General features: G+C 31.5%; 1 long non-coding RNA gene across 2 annotated transcripts in view; it reads right to left on the reverse strand.

The window, feature by feature from the left end:
• Positions 1 to 26,924, reverse strand: part of LOC148274782 (uncharacterized) — a 190,383-nt gene extending 163,459 nt beyond the window's left edge. Inside the window, exon 1 of one of the 2 annotated variants that reach the window (XR_015824200.1) lies at positions 26,432 to 26,924. This is a non-coding gene — a long non-coding RNA (uncharacterized LOC148274782). The remainder of the gene's footprint in view (positions 1 to 26,431) is intronic. The other variant, XR_015824199.1, reaches the window with a different exon arrangement.
• Positions 26,925 to 27,393: the final 469 nt, after the last annotated feature.

Below are 27,393 nucleotides of genomic sequence, written 5' to 3' on the forward strand. Positions count from 1 at the left end.
TTCTATCATTAATTTCAAGTAAATTTAATGTATATAAGAGAAGATATAGTTAATGGTTTTTCGCGGTAAATGCAATTTAAGACTTATGAACCGGAGAAATTTATGCTGGATTTATTCAATTTTACGACAATGGGCAGCATAGACAGGTGACCAAATTGAAGAATTGTATTCTTATTGGTCAAATGTATAAAATTTTCTCTTTCTATACCGAACGAATTATTTAATTTTGTGGCTAAACTCCTCTTGCAGCCGACTGTACACGATGCAGGTGTATAATGCATTAGTCGCGAGTTTCGAAGGCGCGTTTCCAATTGTTTTATCAAAAAAATCGTAAATATTTAATAGTTTTACTTTATGCATTGTGAAATGCGTGAAAAACAACTCGATAACGACGAAATTGCATGTCGTGCCACGCATGCGCCGCGAGGTTTCGATAAGGGAACCAAAAGCGCCGCACTGTACGAGTATTATTCCGAATAATTATTGTGTTTTAGGTGGCACATTTTAATACATTTTCACGAGTGTTGGTAAATGTTCGCTATCGTAAAACTGTGTCGGCACAACTTTCCTTAATATTCACAGCAATCAAAGTCACATTCCGAGGTCATCATATTTTTATGACCAAAACATTTTCCTAATAAAATAATTTGTAAGCACCTTTTGCAGCATTTGCAAAGTAAAAAACGCCAGTGTGCCAATTTTCGTAGGGAAAAAAAACTTAATAATTAAAATAAAAATTGTCGAGCGAGTCCCCAAAGTTATCTTTGCAAATTCAATCAATTTCATTCATTGATTGTTCCGAGTAATTGAATTCCTTACCCAAAAAATCATGGCCCTAATACCCCTAATAATCTTATCTTTGATCTTTGTAAATTTGACCACATAACCGAGTATCGCACGCAACTACACTGGCTCAGTATCAGGCATAGAAGAAACATTTACATTCTATAACTTCTTCACAATATTTTAAATAATCCCACTTCGCCTGTTTATCTGAGAGAGCTCATCCAACCTCTTTCACAACACGGACTATCTCTTCGTTCTAGTAACGAGAGAACCCTTTTAATACCCTGTCATAGCTCTAATTTTCTTGCCTCCTCTTTCATAGTAGTAGCCGCTCGATTGTGGAATAATCTACCTATTAATGTTAGAGACGCCCCTTCTTTATTTACATTTAAGTCAAGATTGAAATGTCATTATCTAAATATTTAAACTGTTCCTTTATCCTTCTTCTTTCCTTCCCACCCCCTCTCCTCTCTTCATAGTATAGTGTTAATTTAAAAAAAAATATTTTGTTAATCTTTGTTTTTAATTTTGTATAAAATTGTAGGATTCAATATGTCCATGTACTTGTAATTTTCTTCAACTGAACGGTTTGGGTAGGTAGAAAGAAATAGCCTTAAGGCAATATGCCCGCTCTTATATGTATATTTATTGTATATGTATATAAAGTGTCAAATAAATAAATAAATAATCAAATAATAGAAGTCTAATAATTCTGAGTTAATGTGTTTAGAATAGAAGCCTAAATTTAACTATTGAGGAAAAAGATATTGAGAAAAATACTGCATAATTTTACCTGTTTCAAAACACAATTTAATACCTTTAGTTAATTTGATATGTTTTTGTTAAACGGTATAAACTTTAAGCTATCATATTATATATGATATTATATTGACTTTTCCGAACTTGCCTTTTTTAGTTAAACATTTGCGTATCTAATGTGCACAGTACTATGAACCTCAATCAAATATATAAATAAATTAAACGAAATTTCTTTCTTGTAAATACGTGTGCGAGTAGATTGAGATTCAATTGGGACACTTCTTTAGGTTTCCGTTTCCATTTGTATTTTGTAATTCGAAAATATTGATTAGGGTGGATACAAAATACCGATATACGTACAGTCATATCCGTGAGTGGGTAACCGGTTGCACGCGTGGTATGCCTTCATATACATTACTTTACCACTAAACGCCAACATGGTATGGTGTGGTGCGGTGGCATTCCGGCCACACCATAGATCGGACATCTCTAGTTATTTATAGAACAGTCGCAGGACATCGAAGGTTTAAGGACGAAGTAAAGGACAACAATTTTTTGTCAACAGTAAAAATCTACATTGTCTACGCGTCGCGAGGCTGAGACGAGTAAAGTGGCAATGCACAAGAAATATTTCGCGATTCATTATAAATGTTAACAACAATGTTTTGAGTCTGTCCAATTTTTGCAGATAAGGACTGGATTTAACCCCCTAGGGAGCTGTGAATATAACTGTTAACAATAGTTTGAAAAAAATAAGAAATAAATACGTGCTCATGTATTTTTTCAGATTAATCCGTGGTATTACGATCAACATAGCTGTAATGGAGAGTATTTATCTTTATGTTCCTAATGACTACCTTAGATACAGGTGGCTTAAACTGTTTTATCTTCCTGCTTTCAGAACCAACCTGCCGATGGCAATGCCAGTAGGAATAGCAATGTCTTTACTCCGTATCTCTTTGAATATCGACATCTTTCATATTAATGAAAAAAAAATCAGAGAGGAGCATCTTATTTCTTTAATTGCTGGGTATTTTTTATTTTACCATAATTGTATATTTATATTTAAGCTTAAATTTTTTCGTGTTAAGTATGCCTTGAAACATTTTTGTTATGTACATAAACGTATAACATAAAGAAATTGAAATTAACATATTACAACAGACATGAAGAGCATATTGCAGTAGGGAATATAGAAGTCTAGGCATCCGCAGGGCTTATGATCATTCATTGACTTATCTAAGTGGCAACGTTACACACTGTGTAACATTCACCATTCTGCCTATATTTGCACATCTATAATCCTTCGACTCTTCCATCTGTTGAAGTTTAAGAGCTGAAACCTGTATTGTTGCGGGTGAGATTCATCCGATTGAATTATTTCACCAACATACTAGGCAACGCCTGAAAATATTTATCAATTTTTATACTTCTTCTTGGACCAGGTGGATTCATTAACAATCTGATGATCCAACTGGTACAATCAAGATGAATCTCACCCGTAACAATAAAGGTTTCAGCACTTTAACTTCAAAAACGTCAACAGATGGAAGAGTCGAAGGAATATAGATGTTCAAACATAAGCAGAATGGTGAATGTTACATAGTGTGTTAAGTGGCCACATAAACCAGCCAGTGACATGTCATAAGCCCTGTGGATGCCTAGAATTCTATAAATCCTTCTGTAAAACGTTCTTTGTGTCTGTTGTAATATATTAATAAATGTTAAAATTAAATAAAAATGCTCCAAAAATATTCAATAATTCAAAATGTAAAACAAATTTTGATATAAAAATAACTGTGAGGTATTCATGCAGAAAAAAGAATATCATTTAAACTTTAAAAAAAAAAAAATACATCTAAAAATTGTATTTAAAAAAATGTTATAAGCCAAAGAGCCATATTTTGTTAGTTTTCAGCATTCTATTTTATAAAAGTAATTCAGGAGAAATGAGCCGGTATTAGCCATGTACCGTTCATTTGGATTCACATCTGGAGCGTTAGTGTATTTATTTATAAATTTATACCTATCATATTATCATACTTTCATATAATACATAATCGGTATTCACTGTAATTCAACAACGTTTTGGCCTATGTACCATTTGGTACAAGCAGTATCCCAAATATTAATTATAATAAATAAATAGGAAGAATGTAGGCAGTAGGTGCCTATAAATAAATTAACTTAGGTTATTATGTAGATACAGATAAGTAAAATAAATAAATCTTTCGAACATCGATAATATGAGATAAAATAGATACGGTATGTACGAATGTTGTAGTGTTTTATCGTTGGTATTGACCGCGATCGACTACGATACGTTCTGTTTTATATTATGTATCTTATCACTGCAAAATGAATTGGAGATAAAAAATACCACCGAACAGATTCGAAAGATAGTGGAGGAATGGCTTTATTGAATAATGTAACCTAATACAGAAATGTAGAAACTGCACTATTTTCATCGGTAGGTGTTAACGTAAAGGCGGACTGTAAATAAAAAACTAATTTCATTCAGTTTTGTGATTGGGAAATATTTGAAGAAAGGATAGGAACATGGAATGGATACCTACCTTTAATATGATCTGAATATCAACTCATATCAAATACACACTTACCCTGTCCCTAAACCTACCCTCACACCCATATACAATCACACACATATTCACATACCTACCAAAACCACACTCACACTTTTTTACACATGCATCCTCACACAAAAAAAAAAACTCGCACACATGCACTTCTATGAATTATATCTAACTGAACTGGATTTTTATAATTGTATTTATGTGGAAAACTGATTTGGCTTTATTTTATGTTTTTTTTTATAATGTTGTGTATATTTCTTAGTATTGCTGTTGTTTTTCTTAAAAAACAAAATTAAAAATGAAAAAAATAATATGAATGTTCTTTAATTTCTGGCACTGGATGACAAAATGAACTGTAAAATGTAACAATGTTTTCAACGACGCGCGACGAATCCAACCACTTTTTCCGATTTTATGTGAAGTCAAAAATGTTGTTTGGTTTTTGTTTTAAGTCTGAATCATCTAATTTTGAATTTCTTCTATCTGGATGTTAGGTAGTTACCATAAGGATGGGTCAAAGGAAGGATGGGAACGAAAGGTAATCGGCCAGGAATAGTATCGATAAATGCTGTTATTTACTTAACATAAGGTACATTTCGAGATGGTATATTAAACTTTTCTCCTATCTCTGTCTACCTAGATATTACGAAGTCGACTTTAACAACATGTCTATATGTGTTTTCATGAAGATATGACAATCGATAAAAAAAATTAAATGGTAATATTTATTTTATATAGTGGCAACATTTCTTCCGAAGTGTTGCCATTGCACGTTACGGGGCATGCGCATTATTTTATCTCAAACGTCAAATGATCTGACGCTAACCAGCCCGAATTTTTAAATCTTTGCCGCTAAATGGTGTTGTCACTGCTGTCTCAATTGTCAAACTTTACTCCCCGCTCAATGTCAAATAAAAATGTAATTATTTCCGTTTCGTATTTTAAAAAGGCTTCTGTGATAAAATGTAGCCACCTCAAATCGATTTAAAATTTAAATTAATCGCAGTTAGCAAAAGTGCTAGTTTGAATATTTTTTTTCACCTTCCTTTTTTACTTTTTTCTAAATGTATTGTGGGGTACGGGTGCCCTAGATAGCTATCGATGTACTTACCACAAACAAAACTTGAAGATAATGGGTCGAAAGTGTATCTTTGTGATCGCTCTGGAGAATTTACCTTCAACTATACCGTCTTAGTGAAGGTACAGCTTCCGATTGTAACCGCCTCACAGTACTTCATTGGTCCAAAGGTCTGAATTTAATCGATCTAGTATATAATTTAATTTAATAATTTATGGATCTAGTATATCTGTATTGTATAAACTATTGGGGAACTGGACACTAATAAATGTTTGTCTTTTGCATACAGTGTAGTGTGAATAGTATAAATTAGGTTACCTACTCCTCTATTAGGTAAATGAATTATTAGTCATGATTTAGCTGCAATTTGAACATTATCATTTTGCATTTTATATTCCACAGCGCAAACGAACATCATAAATATTTCAACTTTGATTAATTTGAGATAAAGTTTTGTTCAAATTTCGAAATTAACTCGAGTTAAACAATACATCATTCTTTTCAATTTCGAATTATTGTTCGGCGTTCCATTTCGGAGTAAAATTAAAATATCATTTTACGCTCCGAGTACTTTTCGTTTCGTTCTAATTTGAAAGTATGTTCGTGATAGTCCCCAGCAGTTCCTCAGCAAGCACAAACTGGTATTGCGAATAACTTTCACTTATCCGGTGGAGGATGGAGGTATTCAATCACTAGATATCGGAGCTATTTTTATCAGGCGCTATCTCTTGTGCTGAGCCTCCTTCATTCAATTTATGGGTTGATGGACCGATCAGTCTTAGCAGTTTTATTCATGAACCATTGTTTTTAGCGGCGATAAAATCTTCGGAAGTATCAGAAAATCAAATATCAACATGGATCCATATTTCCGGTGATGGATACCAAATACTAAAAAAAAAGTGCCATTTTTCCTTTGGGGTAGGCAGAGGGTATAACGTAAAATACGTTTAATTTAAAATAAATAAGCCTCTTCCAATTTGGTTCGTATTTTCATGCACGCTCTTCGATCATGTCAACTTTTGAGGAGATCGTACTGAGGTTTCGATTTAATAAGTACACTGGCTGACCCGACAGACGTTGTCCTGCCCGAACGTTGTTATTTTTTAAATACGTCACTAGAAAAACGCGACACGTTTGACAAAAAAAAATGTTTTTACTCGACAGTATTTCATAGAACTTTATTACTTTAAAAATGCAAAAAAGTTATATTTCCCTATTTCAGCGCAAATTCGCCAGTGTAAGGATGCATGTACTTGCGAACCAATTTGCTAACAACATCGATGTCTTTAGCATGAGTCTTGTAAATTTTAAAAATCAATGTATATGTTCCATAACAAATAGAAGTTGATATTCTGTTCATATTATACTATAATATTATGTACCTAGCTGCTTAAAACTCTAAACTATATTTCTTTACGTAACAAATGTGTGTATTTTATTTGTTTATCTAATTATTATTATTTTTATTATCTTGTAAAAATTCTCTCTTTTACAGCTTCTTCGTGTTTTTTTATACCAACTATATTTCTAATCACTGTTCAATCTTTTATTTCTTTACATTGTATTTTTAAAGTTTTATATTATTTATATAACGTGTTTTATATAACTTTTATGTATGTAAAAGCGTTAAATTATAATAAAATAAAATAAAATAATTAAAATACAGTTTCGATATGCTTCAATGAAGATGACGTTTGTAATCGGGGCCCAGGAGTATTAAGACAATGACGGACATCACTTGTCTAACGTTTTTTTCAAAACGGTATAAGATAAATTTTCTGCATTGCAGTTTTCGGAAATAAAAATAAATTTGTTGTACCTCAAATAGCTTTTTATTTACACACCTACAAAACTAGGGAGGTAGCACTGCCGCATCCTGTATAATACTTTTATCGATTTAAATAAATGGCTTTCAAATCAAACTTCTGTTTAATAATTTCTTCGAGATATTTTGTAGGTAATGTTACCGAAGCGGATACAATGGGGTACTTACTTTAATAACGAAGCATGAAAGCGATAAAACCACAAAAATTTGATTGCGCGCAGATGCTGCTGGCTGTCTAATGTAACGGATAAAGTTATTTTTATTTAAAAAAACATTTTCAAAAATGTTTGATAAATTAAATTATTTCCTAAAATCCCAACGATGAAAAAGAATTAAAACAAAAAATTTAGGTATATTTTATAATTTGTACTATTCAATAATTTATTTTCCATTACTAAAAAAATATAAAATAATCATATAATTTAACCCATTCATAGCGAAATACAACTTCATTATTAAACACAATAAGAGATATAGACGGTTTTTCAGGACCAGACCGCGAAACTTCAGAGGAACATTCCCCATGGTAAGCTTTTAAAAGAATCCTAAAATAAAAAAAATATCTCAAAATGGAGTGAATTTTTGATTTCTCGGTCAAGCATCCCTTCCGCAAACCCCTACCCCTCCCCGACAAAAAAAATGCGATAGAAACGTATTTGACCAACGAAGCTATACGCACCAGACGCCGACAAGGGAAACGGCTGGTTAGGAGAGGGGTAGGGCTTTGTGGAGGGACTGCTTGTCCGAGAAATGAAGGATTAACTACATTTTGAGAAAAAAAATTTAAATGACTTTTTTGAAAAAAATTTTAGGATTTTTTTAAAAGCTTACCATGAGGAATGTTCCTCTGAAGTTTCGCGGTCTGGCCCTGAAAACCTTGTATTATCAAGTTTTCTATTCCACGTAAACTATTTACGATTTTTCTTGGAATAAATATAATTTTATTATTAATAGTAGTGTCGACGATTAGAGGTTCGATCGTTCGAACCACGTTATACATTTATTCACGACATAGTTTAAAAAGGCTCAATTGAAGTACTTGGCTAAAACATAAAAGACAAGTATTTATTTTTTAAAACGTTCATATATTTTATACAAAGATTGTTGAAACGAATCTCTACAAATTTGGCGCCAATAATGACAGAAATATGTTTGCCAACAAAACAAAGGCTTTTTACTTGATCCGTTACATCTCTGAATCTTAAAAATCTCTTCGTTCATAATGTCACAATTCACAATAATTCAAACGGTTTTGTTTAGTTTTTGCTGAAGAAATCGGGCAAAATTCAAACGACAAAACGGCGCGTGAGATTGTAAACTTTACGGGAATAAAGTAACTTCTGAGTCTACGCTTACCATTACATTACTTTAGGGACAGGGATCGGAAAACTACGGTCCACGGGCCAACTCTTGTCCGATGCCTATTTTACAACCGATCCGCGAGCTAAAATTGTACTTAAAATTTTAATCTACAAAAAAAAACATTTTCGTAAATTCTCTATACCTTACCATTAGCATGCATAAAGAAATTAAAAAAAGAACGATTCAGGTTGAACTTGCCAAAAAAGAGACAGGCTCTTGTGTTTAGCAAGTGAACAAAATAGTATAAAATTAAAACAAAAACGCATAAATAATTAAAAAAACAATTCATAATTATAATATTTGAGTTTGTCCAAATGTGAGTCATTAAGATTAACATATTACAGCAGGGATGGAGAATACCTTAAATAAGGGAATATGGAGACAAAATGGTGAATGTTGCACAGTGCGTTAAGTGGCCACTTAAACCAGCCAATGATAGGTCATACGCCCTGTACATGCCTAGACTTCCATATTCCCTTATTTAAGGTATTCTCCATCCGTGTTATAATTTGTTAATTCATAATTGAAAAAATACAAAAAAAATTCACAGGCATATAATATATAGGTATACAATATGCACATATAACTGCTTATACAATAGATACGTTACAAGTATACTTACATACATTTGATAGTAAAAATACAATTAATGTTAACGATGTAAGGACAGCTTTCTTTAATTTATTCTTAAATTTTTGGTAATTAATTAATTCATCTTTTATTATTTTAAGCTTCCTTCCTATAAACGTATAGTGATGTTTGGGCGCAGTAGTTTTAATTATCTGTAGAGCGAGGCCTCCTCTTTTCAACCTTCCCGTAATACGATCCAATGGGAAGCTCTCCTGATGCACCTGATGCATACAACACTTTCCGTAAATATCCTGCACTCTTAAAACATTAAACTCTCTGAAAAGTTCGTTAGTTCAGAAGAACAGTTTACATAGTAATATTTGAATAATTGTTTATTGTAAAACATTTGGGGGTCTAAGGTGAGCGTTGAAAGCCCCTCCCCATCCAACTATTGCATATTGAATGATTTACTGCTTCCGACCCTTTCTAAAAAAGGTCTCCGACCCCTGATTTAGACTTGATACCTAACTTACCGTTGGCTTTGAGACAAATTTGGAGAAAACTAGCGAAAACATCGAGTCATTTCACTAACAAAAAAATAAAGAAAATAATTTAACCTTTGTAATAAGCATTTCTCCGCAATAGTAAACTCGCCAACTGACAACCGTCTAAAGATTGATGAACAAACATCTAAAAGTGAAATTCGCATCTAACTCGTTTTACTTTTGATCAAAGATAAGTTAGATTTTCGACATGATAAACATACAAAATATTTTTAAGAATTTGTTTATTTATTTACAAATTTATTGCATAAATAAATACATATTTAATACCAGGGAATCTATATAAAAGTAGTGAACAACAAAATGAATACGGAGCGTCCTCTGGTTAGGATAGTCTCCATCTAACATGGCTCAGCCTGTTCTAAGATGGAGATTTTTTATATTTCAAAGTATAAGTAGTTCTGTACTTACATGACAATAAAACAAAAAAAAACTAAAACTACTTAATTATAATAAATGCATAGATTATCAAATGTAAGAACTAAATAATCATTATTATATAAATACAAAGTATATATTTGTGCTAAGAATATACAGGGTGTTCTTTAAACCCTGTCACATCCAATACCACGATGATCAGTATGAGCAAGAAGACATATTGGCACATTAAAATAAATTTTTAGAATGACTAAAATCTTAAAAAATAAAAGATAAATAAAAAACAAATGGTTGTCTACTAGGGGGGAGCCTGATACACTGTCAACCGCACGGCCGCGCCCCCCTCGCTTCTTCCCTGCAAAAGTAGGCAACCATTTGTTTTTTTTAAATATTTTAATTTTTAAAATTTTCTTCGTTCTAAATATTTGTTTTAATATGCTAATATGTCTTCTTGCCTATACTGATCATCGTGGCTTCGGATGTGACAGGGTTTAAAGAACACCTGTATAATGTTACATAAACATAAATAATATAATAAAAAACAATTATAAAGTAATGTAATACATAAGAATATAAATAATATGTGTACCAAATATATAAAGTAATTTGTTCGTACATTGGCGGGCTTATTGCCAAATCGCAATTTATTTTCAACGAATCAATAAAATAATACGCGTTATTTATTTAAATTGAGTTTCAAAATGCACGAGAAAAATGTGTAATTCAAATTAGTTCATTTTTACTAATTTTTCGTACATTTTCGAGATATTTCGCCGTACAATTAAATGCTCCAATTTTTACCGCGTGCAAGAAACCATTCTTAGATTCAATTTCTCGCAGTAGGTAACAGTGCTCCAAGTACTTATATGTATGGATAAAAAAAAGCATAGAAAATATAAGTATATTTTATCAATATAAATTAAAAATGGAAAGATCCTTGAAAATGAATGATCATTTTCGAACATTTTGCGATAAATGATTTGTTTATTGTGCGTGGAAAGGGAAGATTGTACTATGGTACATTTCTATATTTTGAAATAACAGTGGTGGCACTTAACGGATTATTTGATAAAGTATTATCTAATCTACGTTTTTACCAGAACACAAATCTTAGGAATAATAATAAAATAGGTAGATAACAAAAGTCCCGGGATAATTGAACATTTAGGCAGAATATTATTTTATCGATGAAAAACGGGATGCACCCACTACCCACGTACCCACTCACTTGTTTTAATTAAATTACGTACCTACATGACAAACCCAAAATATTATTTATTTATTTATATATACGCCCAATGGGCATTTTTATGAACACATTTATACATAGAAAATTATTATAACAAAATTAGAAAGACTCAGTGGTTTATGGTAGACTTTGTGGGAGTGGAAGCGGGAGAGAGGTGTTTATAATTGAATTTGATTCAGTGATCGTTTGAAAGAAGACAACTTGCTATCAAAGAAATCAGGACTGGTATGTTTGTTGGCAGACCTAAGAATTCTGGGCATAGGGGAATGAAAACCATAGTTAGTTCTATGGTTATCGGTATGAAAGAGTAAGTTTTGTCTGAGGTTTCTAGTAGGGATATTGAATTTTATTAAGCTCAGTAGTTCAGGCGCATCAAAGAGTGAGTTGAAAATTTTAAATAGGACTATAAGGTCGGATTTATTTCGACGGTCTTGAAGAGAAGATATATTCAAAGTAGTTTCTAACTCATTATGCGTATATAGGTCTCTGGATAAGCCCAACCTCCAGCCTATCTTTCTTAAAAATCGATGTTGAACTGATTGAATATTCTTGATGGGAACATCATAATATGGAGACCAGACAAAATATTTAAAAATATTTTAAAACGCACAACTCCCAAGCTCGTTCATTTATGTTTTTGGGTGTAAAATAATCGTTTTTTAATTTGAATTGTGTTGTTTTGATTAGGTTCTTGTCATTTTTAATAACAAAATTTTCTACATTCGGTTTAATAAAATGTAAACAAAACGTATCATTAAAAAAAAGATTAGAGGATTTTATGTGCCTAGATGATGAAAGAATACTTAACTGCGTGTACACATATTTGAAAATAATTTTAAAAATTGTAATGTTGTTTTTTTACAAATTTAAAAATGAGCACCGAAAGCAAAACGAAATGGTAAAGGTTATACGTCATTTGAAAGAAAATTTTCTGCTGTACAAGATATTGGGTACATATATTATTTTATTGATTGTAAGCCTTCAAAATGGAATGTCAAGTTGACGAAAGTGAGTATTTTCGACACCTCCTACTGTTCGCGTTTAACCGAGGGTATAAAGGAGAATACATTATTGACTAACGTGTTTAAAATAATGAAGAAAAGGTATTGGGGTAGATATTAACAAAAAACGACTATAATACTTTTCCTTAAGTATGGGTGTAAACATAAGTTGAGACCGTTATAACGTATTCTCCTTTATTCCTTCGATTGAACGCGAACAGGAGTAGGTATCGAAAATGCTCACTTACGTCTACTTTACGTTCCACTTTGAAGGATCGTAATGTAATAAAATAATAATATATGTAACGTAAAAGCAAACACAACATCTTGTAGAGCATAAAATTGTCTTTCGAATGATTTATAACCTTTAGCTGTTTATTTTACTTTTGGTGCGCATTTTTAAATCGGAAAAAAAACGGACACAACATTTTATTTTTACATTTTTACACTCGTGGTGTAGTTGACAACGCATTTGCCTGCCATGCAAGAGGTCTCGGGTTCGATTCCCGACGTGGTTGGCATGAAATTTTAGAATATTTTATAGTCCCTGGACTGGAACCTGAAGCGTACGACTTACCATCTTACCTTCATGTAACAAAAATTATCAAGATACACTACGATTGGTGTACCAATGCAGTGCCCTATGCATTGTTTTGTTCGGAAAGGGAATATAAATTATAATTGTTTTTTTTTTTTAATGTTAGGGGGGAAATTTCCTTTAAAATTAATCAAGTACGAGTTTCGACCTATAAAATGTGCCTTTTTAAAAAATTCTGTACTTAAGCCACACCTGGTAAAAACAACTATCGTTTTGAGTGAGTAATTAAGTTACCGCTTAGAAACAGCAAACAAAAATACTGTTTTATCTTAATTACGTAGGTATTAATCCCCTATACTCCTAACACAAGCAACCTTGAATATTCGAAATAACTATACCCGAGACAGATACTATGTGCCTACATACTAAATCTATAAATACCAGTCGAATCCAAATTATAAAATTACTCCATGACAAATCCAATTTTTATCATTAGATTCCATATTCGATAGGTAGCACGTAATTAATTATTTCGTATAGCAATATATTTTCCAGTAGGCTTTTATATCTGCATAGTAAAAATGAATACATTCATCGAGTATACTCGTCATACGATAAAAAATTTAGCACGATAGATCTTTTCAACAAAAGAAAATTCTGTTTTAAAAAAACATATCAAAATTACGATAGAGACGTCAGAAGACCAAAGTTTTTAGTTTTTTTTTTTTTTTTAAGTTTTATTTATTAGTTTTTAATATTTTATTATTGATTATATATATGTACATGTACGCATACACACATGGACATACATATGCGTCTGTATTTGCATTTGTGTATGCGTATATGTTCATGTGTGTATGTATATGTATGTATACAGGGTGTTCTTTAAACCCCGTCACATCCGAAACCACGATGATCAGTATGAGCAAGAAGACATATTGGAACATTAAAATATTTTTTTAGAAATAATAAAATTTTAAAAAATTAAATATGAAAAAAAGCAAATGGTTGCTTACTTCTGCAGGGGCGAAACGAGGAGGGGGGAGGGGGGAATTTGATACTGCGCAGCTCTGCCCTCACTTCTCCCTTGCAGAAGTAAGCAACCATTTGTTTTTTTAAATATTTTTTTTTTTTTTTAAATCTTGGTTCTAAATATATTTTTTAATATGCTAATATTGCTAATGTTCATACCCAGCCTCCGAGCGGGCTGGGTGTGAAATATAGTTCCTATCTGCAACTTTAGTTTAAAATCCACAAATATGTGTTAAATTGTTATAAACATTGAGTTAAGTCGCTTAGGTGTGGACATGCTATAAACAAAGAGTGAGATAATTAATTTAAAGAATTGTTTTATAAACGTTATTATATTCAACGGTTTGTTCTAACTTAACCTAACCAAAATATATTCAAACGCCACAAAATCTCGTGATTTTATAACTGTGCTTCTGTTAAAACTGTTTAAAAAAGTGTTTATTTGTGAAGATCAAGTGCCGAAATTTAACTATTTATTATAAAACGATTTCTGTATGATATAGTGCTACCTATCTATGTTCATTTAAAAATACAAATGATACCTTTTTTCCTGTATCTCGTAAAATTACTAGAATATCAAAAGTAATACACAAGTTTATCTGACATCTTAATCAAAGTTAAATAATAATAATCAGAAATTTTAATCGAGAAACATGCGTATAGTAATAACAAACAAAATTAAAAAGAAGCGGATATATTCCTTGGTACCTACACTCTACACTACGCACACAGATGCGTTTCTACTATAATCTCCCAGGGAACAGCCAAATGTGAACCAAGTGTTTTTACAGTTATTTACTGGGAAGAAGACAATAGATCCTGTTTACTGCACACGAAAATAAAACAGGGACGAGTTTGAGTATCGTCTATTGTCTTATTAACCTTAATAATAAGTTAAGGAATGCGATCTTTATTTCGTTTTTTTATATTTTACTTTTTGTGCTGTTACATGTTCACTTAATTGCCATACTTACTAGTTCTTTGCTCAATGTATTATTATTGCGTTTTTTAAAATTATTTTTTATTATTAACTTTTTAAAATCATTCTTATGTTGTTGAAATTCTATTTGTCGATGCGTTTTAAAGACTTTTTGTGATGTTAGCTATTATGTTATTTTTATCATATTATGTAAATGTTATCAACTATCAAATATCTAAATTTAGTAAATGGGGTCTAGAATTTCAACCGTCCATGCGCTCAGTAGCTGCAAGACTTGTTGTTATCTAAATTCAAATTTTTATAAATTTGCTTTTTATTTCGTTTATAAAATATCACTTACACTCGTAACTTCATTGTCAAATAAAAAAATTAAAAATTAAAATGTAAATAGGGGCTAGATTTCTTATTGTCCATGCGCTCTGTAGCTGCAAGACGTTCTGTAATCTAGCTCATATATATCATAATTGGAGACGTGGAACTAAAATCCCAACCGTCCATGCGCTCTGTAGCTGTAAGACGTGTTGGGATATTTATTTATTGTACAGCGCCCTTGAGGTGATTTTCACAAAAATGGCGCTGTATAAATTATCCAAACATTATTATTATTATTATTAATATGTCTTTTTACCCATACTGATCATTGTGATTTCGGATGTGACAGGGTTCATAGAACACTTGTGTATATATATATGGATGTGTGTATGTAATGTGTATGTATATGTATGTATGTTGTATGTGTATATTTATGTTCATTTTTATTTATTTTTTCATTGTTTTATATTTACTTCCGATTTCTTCTTCCTTCTTCTCTTCTCTTTCTTCCCTATTTTCCCACCCCACTTAATTTCACCCCTAGCGAACTGTACGTTTTGTTTTTTTATATTTTTGTTCCTATATGAAACCCGTAATTGGTCTTGTTATTGGTTGTTTTTTCATATGTATTGTTTATAACTATGACTGCGTTGCTTTCAACAAAAAAAAAATAGTATCAGGGTAGTATGTAAGTCAAGACAGCCATTTTCAGTCAAGTACGCACTAGAACGTGTTCTATACTCACAATAATTTGCAGTATCTAAAATTAACGATTTGTATTCGTACTTATTATTTTACCTACGAACACTTAGACTAGTCTTCAGTTGCAAATTATATGACGCTGAATTTTTAACACTATTTTAGTACTTTTTGCACCATTGACAATATTGATAAGGGAACGACATGAGTGAACATGAGTGGATGTGACATGAGCGTTATGTGACAAAAACAAAAAGTAGAAATATCTAGGGTTAAGGTTTTGAACACCAACACATTGGGAAATATCACATACTACGAATACCATTATATCATATAGTACATATTGTTTTTAAAAAGAAAAAAAAATTGACTAAATATCTACACTATACTATGAAGATATCTAATCGGGTTGTGGTCCCGTGGCTAGTGTTGCGGACTCACGGATCAGAGGTCCGAGGTTCGAACGCTACTCTACCCCGACTTGATTTCCATTCTACTCGTTGAAAATGGCCCCAAAATCGAAAAATTTGGGTTAATTATAAGAACATAAATATTAAAGTTAAAAAAAAATAGGAGGTGTAAAGAGGTAAGGAAAGAGGGAGGAGAAAGGAAAAACTAAAATATTCAGGAAATGACATTTTATACAGTAAAGGGCGTCTCTGACGTTAGAGGGTAGATTATTCCACAATCGAGTAACCACTACTGTGAAAGAGGAGGCAAAAAAATAGAGCGGTGAATGGATATTGAAAGAGTCTTGTTACGAGAACGATAGCCTATGCTGTAATAGAGGTTCGAAGAGTTCTCTCAGTTTTCTTTTAACATACAGAATAAGTCTCAAACCTTAAGCGTTTCACACTCGATGATTTACTGTTGTCATTTCTTTCAGCACCTAGTAAATTAAAATATTTGGCCTTGGTACCATCATAAGTAATTTGTAAACGATCATAAGAACATAAATAAACATAATAATAACAAACGAAAAGGTAATTAGTACCTGAAAATAATGAACATTAGTGTGATGTTCCATTTCATTGGTCATTGATGGTATGAAAAATAAGCTTTCTAGAATCAAACTACTTCTCTATTGTAGAGAAAGTATTAGCTTTCAAAGGTTTCGCATTACTCATCCCTATGTACGCATAAATAGGTAAGGTATAAACGACATACCATTTGGTTTTAAATTGTGACCAAACTTTATCTTGGAATGATCTCTAATATCAGTTATAGTAAATGAAAGGTGTAAAAAGCGTACTCGTACATTACAGTGGGCCGATGATGTATGAAGTTTTTTATTTTTTTAGACACCAAAGTGAAAGGGGTCTAAAAAGTTGCATTTTGAATCACATTGAAAGTAAAAATTATTAAAAAAAATATTTCATACTTCTTTTGGCCCTCAACCGAGGTTTGAAGTTTATCAGTGTCTGAACATTTTGTAATTTTTCTATATTGATAAAATTATTTTTTTGTTAGTAAAGATATAAGTTAATCTCATTACAAATTCGAACACGTTTTACAACTACCAAAATGCAAAAAGTTTACACTCCGTGGAACTGATTCCGTTGAGCGCCTGGCTAATATTGACGAAAACAATGGCTTATTAAAACAATGCTACCCATTTATCACAAAACAAAGTGCAACTCACGCGCTTAGATGCTTATTTAATAAGATTTAATGCACATTATAAAATTTAATTAAACTGATTTTTTTACCTAAATACGAAATGACAGCCGGTTTAGCGCAAAAAATCGACTTTTTCGAAAACTTAAAGCTCCGGTTGAGGGCCAAAAGTAGTATCGAATATGTTTTTTGAATTTTTTTGCATTACAAGTAATCCAAAAGGCTACTTTTTAGACCCCTTTCATTTCAAAATTCGTAAAAAAATAGTATCAGCCCACCCAATCGTACATGACTAAAATGGCAATTATCCAACTTTAATTCTAAACAGCTATTTATAAATGTTAACGAAACAATTACTAAAAAGGTTGTTAATTGTTAGTAATAAGGTGAGTCAAAATCAACCAAAATATTCGGGTGAGTTACAGAAAACATCTGATGGGGTAGGCGTAGGCGGTACGTATTAAAATAATATATATCGTACCAATGTTTTATTACTTGTGAGTTAAAGCAAAATAAACACAAATTAGTCATACCTGTAAAAAGAATTAAATAAATTATTGACAAAACAAATAAAGGGTAATCAAAGATAATTAATACGAGTAGTTATTTAAGCAAAATAATTGCATTCAACAATAATCAATTAATTCATTACAAACATGAGAGAATTAAAGATGTATGTGGAGGCAAGAATGTTTTTTAATAAAAATAATGTTTTGTAAGTATTAATTATATAAATATTAGACATTCAAGTTCACATTTTAAAACTTTTAAGAGCTTTAAATCCCTATATCAGGCTCTGAATGACAAAATCTATTTTCAACAAAAGTTTCGGGACTGGAGCTTTCTTAGCGGGAGGGATTTGAGTGAGAAACTCCTTGATGGTTTTTCAAACATTTGAGTTAGATTTTTTTTTCATGTATTTAAACTATTTATTCATTGTATCTTCTTTTATATGTTAATATGCCATGTGTTTTTAATTATTTTTTTGTTCTGCACAATGTATACGGTAATACGTATGTTGTTAAAGTGTTATGCATATTATATTCGCCCCAACTCAAGGAGGGCATTGATTCCGTGGAGTTAGGATTTGTGTCTTTATAAATGTTACATAAATATATTGTGAATAAAATAAATAAATTTAAAAAAAAAAACTTAATGGGAAAAATAATTCGGTAAAAAACCGAAAATGCGGGTTGATTAAAAAAAATAATTGTAAAAATGGTTAATCGTCAATCATCATCATATTCAAATATTATTGACTCATTGGCCGGACCATTGACATCGTTCGGAGTTTTATTTAATATTTTACATTGCGTCGGTAGTGAGATGGCAGAGGAGTATATCTGTCATTTTCATAACTGTACAGGACTAGCAAACAATTCCTCCTGTCACAGCTTAAAGCGTAAAAATAACAGCTTAACCCCTTATTTAAATAACAGATTTACCCTTTTGCCATCACATTACCGAAGTACTTGATGATTATGTTTCAGAGGTTGAAGATAACAAATATTTGAAAATATACTTCGGTAATTGGAGACCATTATCATGTTTTTGGGGGTCAAAAAACGGGACGAGGTACTGATATAGACCACGTTTTTATTAGGTGTATCCGCTGTAATATTCAGAACTAAAATATCTCATGATACGTATTGTGATTTTGAGTAAACATTACGAAAGGTCAAAGCGAAATAATCGTCGTACTTATGAATTGATATCTAAAAATCCACAAGTGACCTCTATCGAGTGTTATTTAATTATTGATTAATACTCGAGAATAAAATAACACATGATAACAATGTTCAGTTCAATTAAAGTTACATAATACTGGGTGCAGCAAAACTATTAATAAAATAAACCCTTTATTTCGTAATAGTTTAATGTTACCTGTATATATTTCATTTTAAAAATGAATTACATTGGTAATAACTGGTAAAATGAGTATTCGTTATTTTAAGATAATAAATGCGACAGTTTATTAATTATGATAGGTTATATTGAAATTTCACCGTCAAGTCATGCCCATATTATGTAGGTTAATACGCTTAACGCGAAACTCGCAAAAAATCACCTACACGATATAATCATTAAGTAAAAATGCACAATGCACAGGTAATTTAAAAAAAATAAAACAAAATTAATGACCATTTACCAGACACAGACATCCAATAAGATTATAGTTTTGATTGTGAAATAGAACCAAAATCCTGGACGAGTATTTTCGACTTGATGGCTACTTTCAGGCAAAAATTCTGAACAAGGTAATCGAGTGGAGATAAGGCTGCCTCGTATTGTTTTTTTTAATGACCATTTAATTAGGTCTCACTTCAAAAATACATACTTTTTTAATGTAAAAATCTAGGCCGATTATGCTTAAGAGAGTTAAAGAAAAAAAAACAGTAAGATTGTTCATTATGAATTAATTCATGCCTAATATCTACATTTTATTAAGTGAGAGGTATTGTTTTACAAGACAGCGTTTGCTATCTTGTAAAAAAAAAAATATCACTACCAGTAGGCAATCCATAAGTCTTAAACAATTCATCGTGTAAAATATCTATATCACACTAAACTAAAATTGCAAAAAGTCCTCGGCACGGGTTTTCCCAGTTAGGAATACATTGATAATTCAATTATATGATGTATTCCTGAGAAGTATTAAATAAATCAATAAACAAATCACTCGATTACATATACAATAGTTAAGTATATCTAGAAACAGTAAAATTTAAATATTATTCGTAGTTTTTTCAATGTTTTCGCGAGATATTAAAAAGGTTTTCGGTAAGATTCTGAATATTGGTAAACTTTGTATTTTCCTTGATTAATGAATATGCACACAGTTTTTTTCCAATGGAAAAACACTAAAATGATTTTAACTTTAACGCTAGCATTTTGATTTATACTTAATGTATATTATATTTTATAACTCACTAAAATAAAGTACAAACAAATTACAAAATTTGAATAAAATATAAAATGTGTAATGGTAAACACGCGTCAGGTAGCAAGAAGATAATTAATGGCTATATAATAGCCTTGTGGTGTAGAGGTTAGCGCGTTTATCTACCGGATTATAAAGATAAACTCGTGGATATGAGGTTCGATTCGCGACACGATTTCATCGTGGATTGACATCCAAAAGATAATATGGAACATCTTACATAATTATTACCTACAAATTATTTTTTTATATTTTTAAAGGAATAACCCGCTAACCTTCAATTTTAGACACTTGTCAGCGGGAGGATTTGAAAAGTTATAAAAAATACACCACAATACCAGGCGCGTGCGGTGAATATTATCAGTAGTGATGCTGGCAAAAAATAATCATGTTTTTACATTAAGTGGGTGTGACAGTGCATATGGGTAGATATCTAATTAAAATAAATATTGCATAGAATCACTTTTGTAAAGTACGCTTGAGATTTTATTAAGAAATCCTATGCAAGTTTTCCATTATATGTAGTAATAATTAAAAGTTTGACACATATAAATTAACGGAGCGCGGGAGCAGGCGCGTCTATCGGTGAAGCTGTAAGCATTTGGACAGTACCTTAAACTCGAGATGTTCTAAAATTTTGGTTAAATTTCAATAACACGCTATTTAAAACTTTATTCCTTACGTTATTCGAGTCGTTTTTTCTTTGCATTACTCAAGTTGGATGCTTTTATCTCTGTGAGTCTTGTAGAACAATATGACGTTATGAACTTCAATGCGCGTGCGCGGAAATTTGATCATTTTGTAAAAGACTGGACTCTAACCACTGCACCTAAGCACCGGTTTTGAGATGATATACGCTACCAATGCATATTGATAGCGTATATCTACTTTATGCATACTATTACAATCACAGAGTAATAATTCACTAGAGAAGCCCTTTAAAACAAACGCGTTCTAAATTTTTAGTTCGGTTTTTAGTTTAACAACAAACGTGTAACAGAAGGTTTCGGTTTGAGTAGTAATTCTCGACCGGAGTACTTACGGCCTGTTGTATTGCTGTAAACTGTAGCTAACTTCGTAGATGATGATTATATTAAAACAATTAGTAACGAGAAAATGTTTAAAAAGGCTATAAAAAAATTGTAAAATGGATTGTCTCATTCGCCCAAACCAATATTGAATCAACCGCTTCACAAGTGTATAGCTTATGTTAGGTTTTTGTTATTTTTATTGTGCGTTTTGTAATATAAATAATATAGATGTACATATATACCTAGTTTTTAAAACTGTGAATATTTTGTTGATTATGTCTGTTTATTAAGTAAGTCTGTATTCTTTATTCTCTAATGTAAAAACATTTCAAAAAAGTATATTGTTAAGTGTCCTCGGCACACCCCAGTGAGGAGACATTATTTTTATTATTAATTATAGTTTGTAAGAGAAAAATATGAATAAATAAATATATATAACGAATTTTGTCCGTATGGGCGACTCTATTAACCAGTGACGTGTTATTACTCTAAGATTATAATACACATACCGAAAACGAAATTTCTGATTTTGGTATACTCACACGTGCAGATATGTTAATAAATTAATGTTGTCAAATAATAACAATTAGAAGTTAGATAGTTAAACTATGTGAAAATATAGGATACAAAATAAACTTCAAATGATTTAATTCAGTCAGACCCTTCGCACACCACAAAGTCCGATTATCTGAGAATATGTTTTTCAGAGATATCTCACTGCTGCTTTGAGCTAGCGATGTATTGCATTCGCATTCCTGGAAAAACATTTCAAAACCGCGAAAGGTTAGATTCCTTATTCCAAGCAATAAAAAAACCGTTACAGGATTACTATCTAAGATGACGAAACCGCAAACCTGCAGGCGGATGTAATCAAATTACCTTTTAGATGATTCTACATCACGAGAAATCAAATTTCCGAAGAACAAATTTAAGTTCTAAACCAACTAAATGGGTAGTTTAATGTTTACCCTTCCGTGTACTCAATTCGAAACCATCTATGTAAGTGTGATTTCTAATCCTAAACCCTCTTTGCATTTTAATTCTAAGCTATATAAGTGTGTATTTTAATACTCACCTCTGAAAAGCCCATTTCACATGTATCGTGCCAATCCACCCGACCGGTCACGATCCGGTAAAATTAGGGCGAGTGGATACTTATTTATCATTATGGCTGACGCCATTTTTTGTATAAAACTTTGAATAAATTATAGATTGCCTTAAGATTCTATCACCTATTAATTTTAGAGTCCCAGTAACGCAGACCAGAAACCAATCTCTTTTTTAAATTTCTAAATTTTTTACTAAATCTTTTCAAAAGTCATTTGTAAATAGAACCTACAATATGTATACTCAGAAATTAAATTGTATTGATATTAATAACATATCTTTAACCTTTAAAATTGAAATTTCCAAAAATAATTGAAGTTATGATGTTGCGCCTTGAATCCGCAACCTATATTATGCAGGTTATATGCAGTTCTGTATGTAGCGGTCACGATCCGGTAAAATTAGGGCGAGTGGATACTTATTTATCATTATGGATGACGCCATTTATGTGTACAAAACTTTGAAAATATATATTGCCTTAAGATTTTATCACCTATTAATTTTAGAGTCCCAGTAACGCAGACCAGAAACCAATCTCTTTTTAAAATTTTTAAATGTTCCACTAAATCTTTTCAAAATTTATTTGTTAATAGAACCTGCAATATGTCTACTCAGAAATTAAATTGTATTGATATTAATAACATATCTTTAACCTTTAAAATTGAAATTTCCAAAAATAATTGAAGTTATGATGTTGCGCCTTGAATCCGCAGCCTATATTATGCAGGTTATGTGCAGTTCTGTATGTAGGCACATTATAAATGTACACTGTATGGTCAACTATAGTTGTATTATATATTATAATGTGCAACTGTGTGACCAATATTCAAAAGTAGATATATTTTTAATAATATGTATTATATTTACATTTCTAGTAATATTATAAGTTTTGTATGATTAGTTATTTTATGTTATTTATAATTTTTATGTGACAAAATTTACAATAACAATATTATGTGGAAGCCTCTAATTGGACTTTATGATATGTATTTATGGTATAATTGTATCTTATAAAAGTCTGTTGGCTTTCCAATGAAATAAAATCAAAAATCAAATTTTATTTTTTCGTTTTATTCGTTTAGTCTACTCGCGGGTGAAAAATTTGCTACAGGAAATCGAGTGGAGTTTAGCCGGCCTTGTGGTGTTATTGGTCAGTGCGTTTACCTGGCAATTAATAAATAAAATTATTTAAAAATGGGTTATTGTACGATGAAAGTCGAGTTATATTATTGGGCCGCGTGGATTTTTGCTGTGGCGTGAAACGGCCACAGAGTCAGTTAACATGGGCCAAATGCTTACTTTTTTCATGCAACCTATCTTGTCAATTTTAACAGAAAGAGACCACTGTTTAGATATTCATTATAATTTTAACCTCTTTAGTCCACCGATATAAAAATACGAATATAAATATAAAAAATATTGAATTAATAATATACTAAATTAATGAATTTCGTATAATATTAAATACTTTTTATAATTTATTTTTTTAAAGATAAAACGAAATGTATGCGTTCATTTTATTTACATGATTTACAATTTTTGGGGCATTTTCAACGAGTTTTAAATAACTCACTATTATTAAAATGGGAATCAAGTTGGGATATAGTGGGGTTCTAACCTCGGATCTCTGATCCGTAAATCCGCAATACTAATCAAGGGACCACAAGTCGATTCAATTATATAATTGAAATTAATGTTTAAAAAATATGTCACGTAATGTTTTATTGTTACATTGTTACATAACGTTGAAAACAATTATAAAAACAAAACTCTGAGTAAGCAGTACATTATCATCGATTTTTGGTTCCTACAATTACAAAAAACATTTAAAAATAAAATGACATTTTTCTTTTTTTTATTACATAGGTACTTATGATTTTAATTTGTATCTAAAACGAATAGTGTGAGGAAGAAAGGTAGGCATTATAATAATAATAATAATAACATTATAATATGTACCAGTTAACTTATATAATATTACGTTTATAACTAAGTATTTACTTAATCAAGTGATAACAGAATAAGGAATTATTATCAGCTTTAAATTTTATTAGCAAATAAATAACAATGCTTTCTCCTATCTCGAACGAGGGCCTCAATTACAATGGGAAGTTTACATTTATCTTCAATTTTATCTACAAAATAAAATAAAGTTTTCTGTATGAAAAGCAGAATATTCATACAAAATTTTCTTTTAAACATGAGCAATTATAGGTTACCGGCGAAAATACTTTAAATATTAAAGCAAATATACTCATTTTCGTACACAAATATCAGTTTTTCTCTATAGACAGTCGCAGATAACTATGTAAACATCCCATTGATTTAAATCGGGGCCGAGATAATCTTAGGTGTTATGAAGTCATCAAAAATATAATTAGATAGGTGGTAGTTCTAATAGGCGAAAGAAAAAGTTAAAAAATATTTAGGTATAGCAAATATACATATTTAAATAGTATTTAAGATAACTAAGGTTAGTAAATATGACTATTTAAACACTTATCGTATTTTTATGTCTACCAGTTTCGAGATGTACCCGTCTCTTCGTCTGGACACTCACTACACAAACATGCAAATATTAAAATGTACTTGGTAAAGGTGAAAGCGTCTCGAAACCGGTAGATTTAAAAAGACGATAAGTAGTTATATACAAATAAGTACAAAATGTTTGACCACAAATTAATGCTTTAAACATAAATAATATAGCATTTAAAACAACACATTGATGTACTCTATCCATTTTTATGAGAGTTTATTCTTCATAAAAAAAATGATATAGGGTAAGTGTAATTGTTTTTTTTAGAAATGCAAATTTATAAAGTTTTGATCAAATCTTACTTCCTTGATTGGTTTCATCTTCTTAGGTTTATCCGCACTTAATGGTGCATAAAGCATCGCATTAGTTTACCGATTAGCGTTACTAGATAATTTGTTACGTTAAAGGAAGATTTTTTTTTTCAGAGACTATAGTTAGTTACTGTATTGATATAAATATGTATTTTATAGTGTGTAAACTGATCAACCAGCCAATAACAAGTCATAAGCCCAGTAAAAACCTAGACTTCTATATTATCTCAATTTAGATGAGAAAAAACACACCTTAAAGAAACATTTACCAACCGTAAAACTTTTAAATATATGGACTTATATTGCATGCTTGGTAGAAATCGAACCCGGTACCTCATATACTGATAATCGAGATAGTTTTAATTGACGGAAATACATTATTTGAGTAAAAAGCGGTAGTCAAAGTGCTCACATCCACATGCCTTATAAAAACAGCATAGCGGTTTTTTTCGAGCGTTGAACTTTATTACTTTAACAACTTAGTTGATTCTAGTTGGATTTTATTAATTTTTATTTGTAAAGGCAAACAACAAATAAATAATGTATTACTAATGCATTATTTATTCCAGTTGTATTGGACGGGTATTCTTCAAGTAAATAAATTACTTACATTTTTATTTTAAAACACGTTATTTTAGTGGTATACAAAACACGGCGTGGTATACGAATGTGAGTGTTTTAAATCAAATAAGCAAACAAACGGATTTGTGATTAGTATATTATGAAAACGAAGTATATAAAGTACCTAATATACATATTATTCACACAATCCAATTAGAACGCGCGCTGGGAAATCTGTTTATCGTTCATGAGAGAATTTTACTGAGCACTGACTATTGACTAAGCCGATGGCATGTTATGAATCTTTAGCGTTTATTTATCATTCGGAATATGGGAATCCCGATAGACAAAAACACGGAAAAACTGTTATTATTTTGGCCTTATCAATTTTCATTGCTTCAGTTGTATTAGATTAAATTTACAAACAGTCGTTTCGTTTCGATAAATTTGGAAGTTTCTGTTATCAGTATGTTTTTAAGACGTGTAATGATAAATTATTTTTATAACTGACATAATTGATAGCAAAAAACCGTGTTAAAGTTTCGTGATGAATATTTTGTTGACGGGAGCACCGCGACGCCAGCGCCGGAGTGTTATTGTACGCTCGCCGTATCGAGTTAAATGTTAAATTTTACACTCACCGGATCCAAATCTGAGTCCCACAGTTCCTTCAGGTCAATGGATGCGTTGTCATAGAACGTCTCCATGTCGGAGGCGTCGGGATTCCGGATTCTCTCAAGAAGGGCACAATTCACAACACAACTCAACTAGAATAATCTATCAACGTGCGTGGGTCCGCGCATTTACGGCACGCGCGCACTTCTAATATTCCACTGAATTCTAAACAATTCACAACACTAAATAAATAACTGGAAAAGTTGAATGAAACACGCCCCGGCGGTCAACGTATCTGTCAAATGTCGGTTTAAAGGGTCAAAGGCCGCAGTTTCCTCTGAAGCCGGGTGCGGGGTGAAGGATGCACTTATAACATGTTTAGCAAGTTCGCACTGGGACTTTTATGTCAAATATGTTAGTACAGGTGATCTGACAGGAGCGCGCCAACGACACCTGTTGCGCCCGAAATGCGACCGGCGAATGAGGGAGACTAGCGGGGAAATGTCGGCTATCTCTGTCACTCTCGTTCTGGCTGTACTCGCCTCGCCTAGCGCTAGTGTGTGGAGCCGCCGCTAGAGCCCCGCCCAGGACCGTTATCTCCACTCACCGCCATACCGAGAGACCGTTTCATCAAAATCTAGACAAATAGACAATATCACGGAATTCTTTCACTTACCATTGTCACTTAACTATACGGTGAATCATTTTTCATTCATGCAGCTAACGACCGAGTAATTACTAATTAGCTCACCCATTTAAAGGGGTAAATGTTTAAAAACAAATAGTAATCACCTTTCTCCATATTACGATTATAATGCGAATACATTTTGTGGGTTTTCAAATTACTTGCATGTAAAAAAAGCGTCCATTCATCACATAACACACATTACGCAAGTTAGTTACATTAGTTTTATTTAAACAGTAATGGATTTTTCGTTGTCATTATTAATTAATTTACGTTTATTCTATATTCGTTGAAATGGTAATC

The sequence above is a fragment of the Micrasema longulum genome, unplaced genomic scaffold (genome assembly GCF_059751315.1).
Source record: "Micrasema longulum isolate JH-2025_06_02 unplaced genomic scaffold, ASM5975131v1 h1tg001582l, whole genome shotgun sequence".
Classification (NCBI taxonomy): Eukaryota; Metazoa; Arthropoda; class Insecta; order Trichoptera; family Brachycentridae; genus Micrasema; species Micrasema longulum.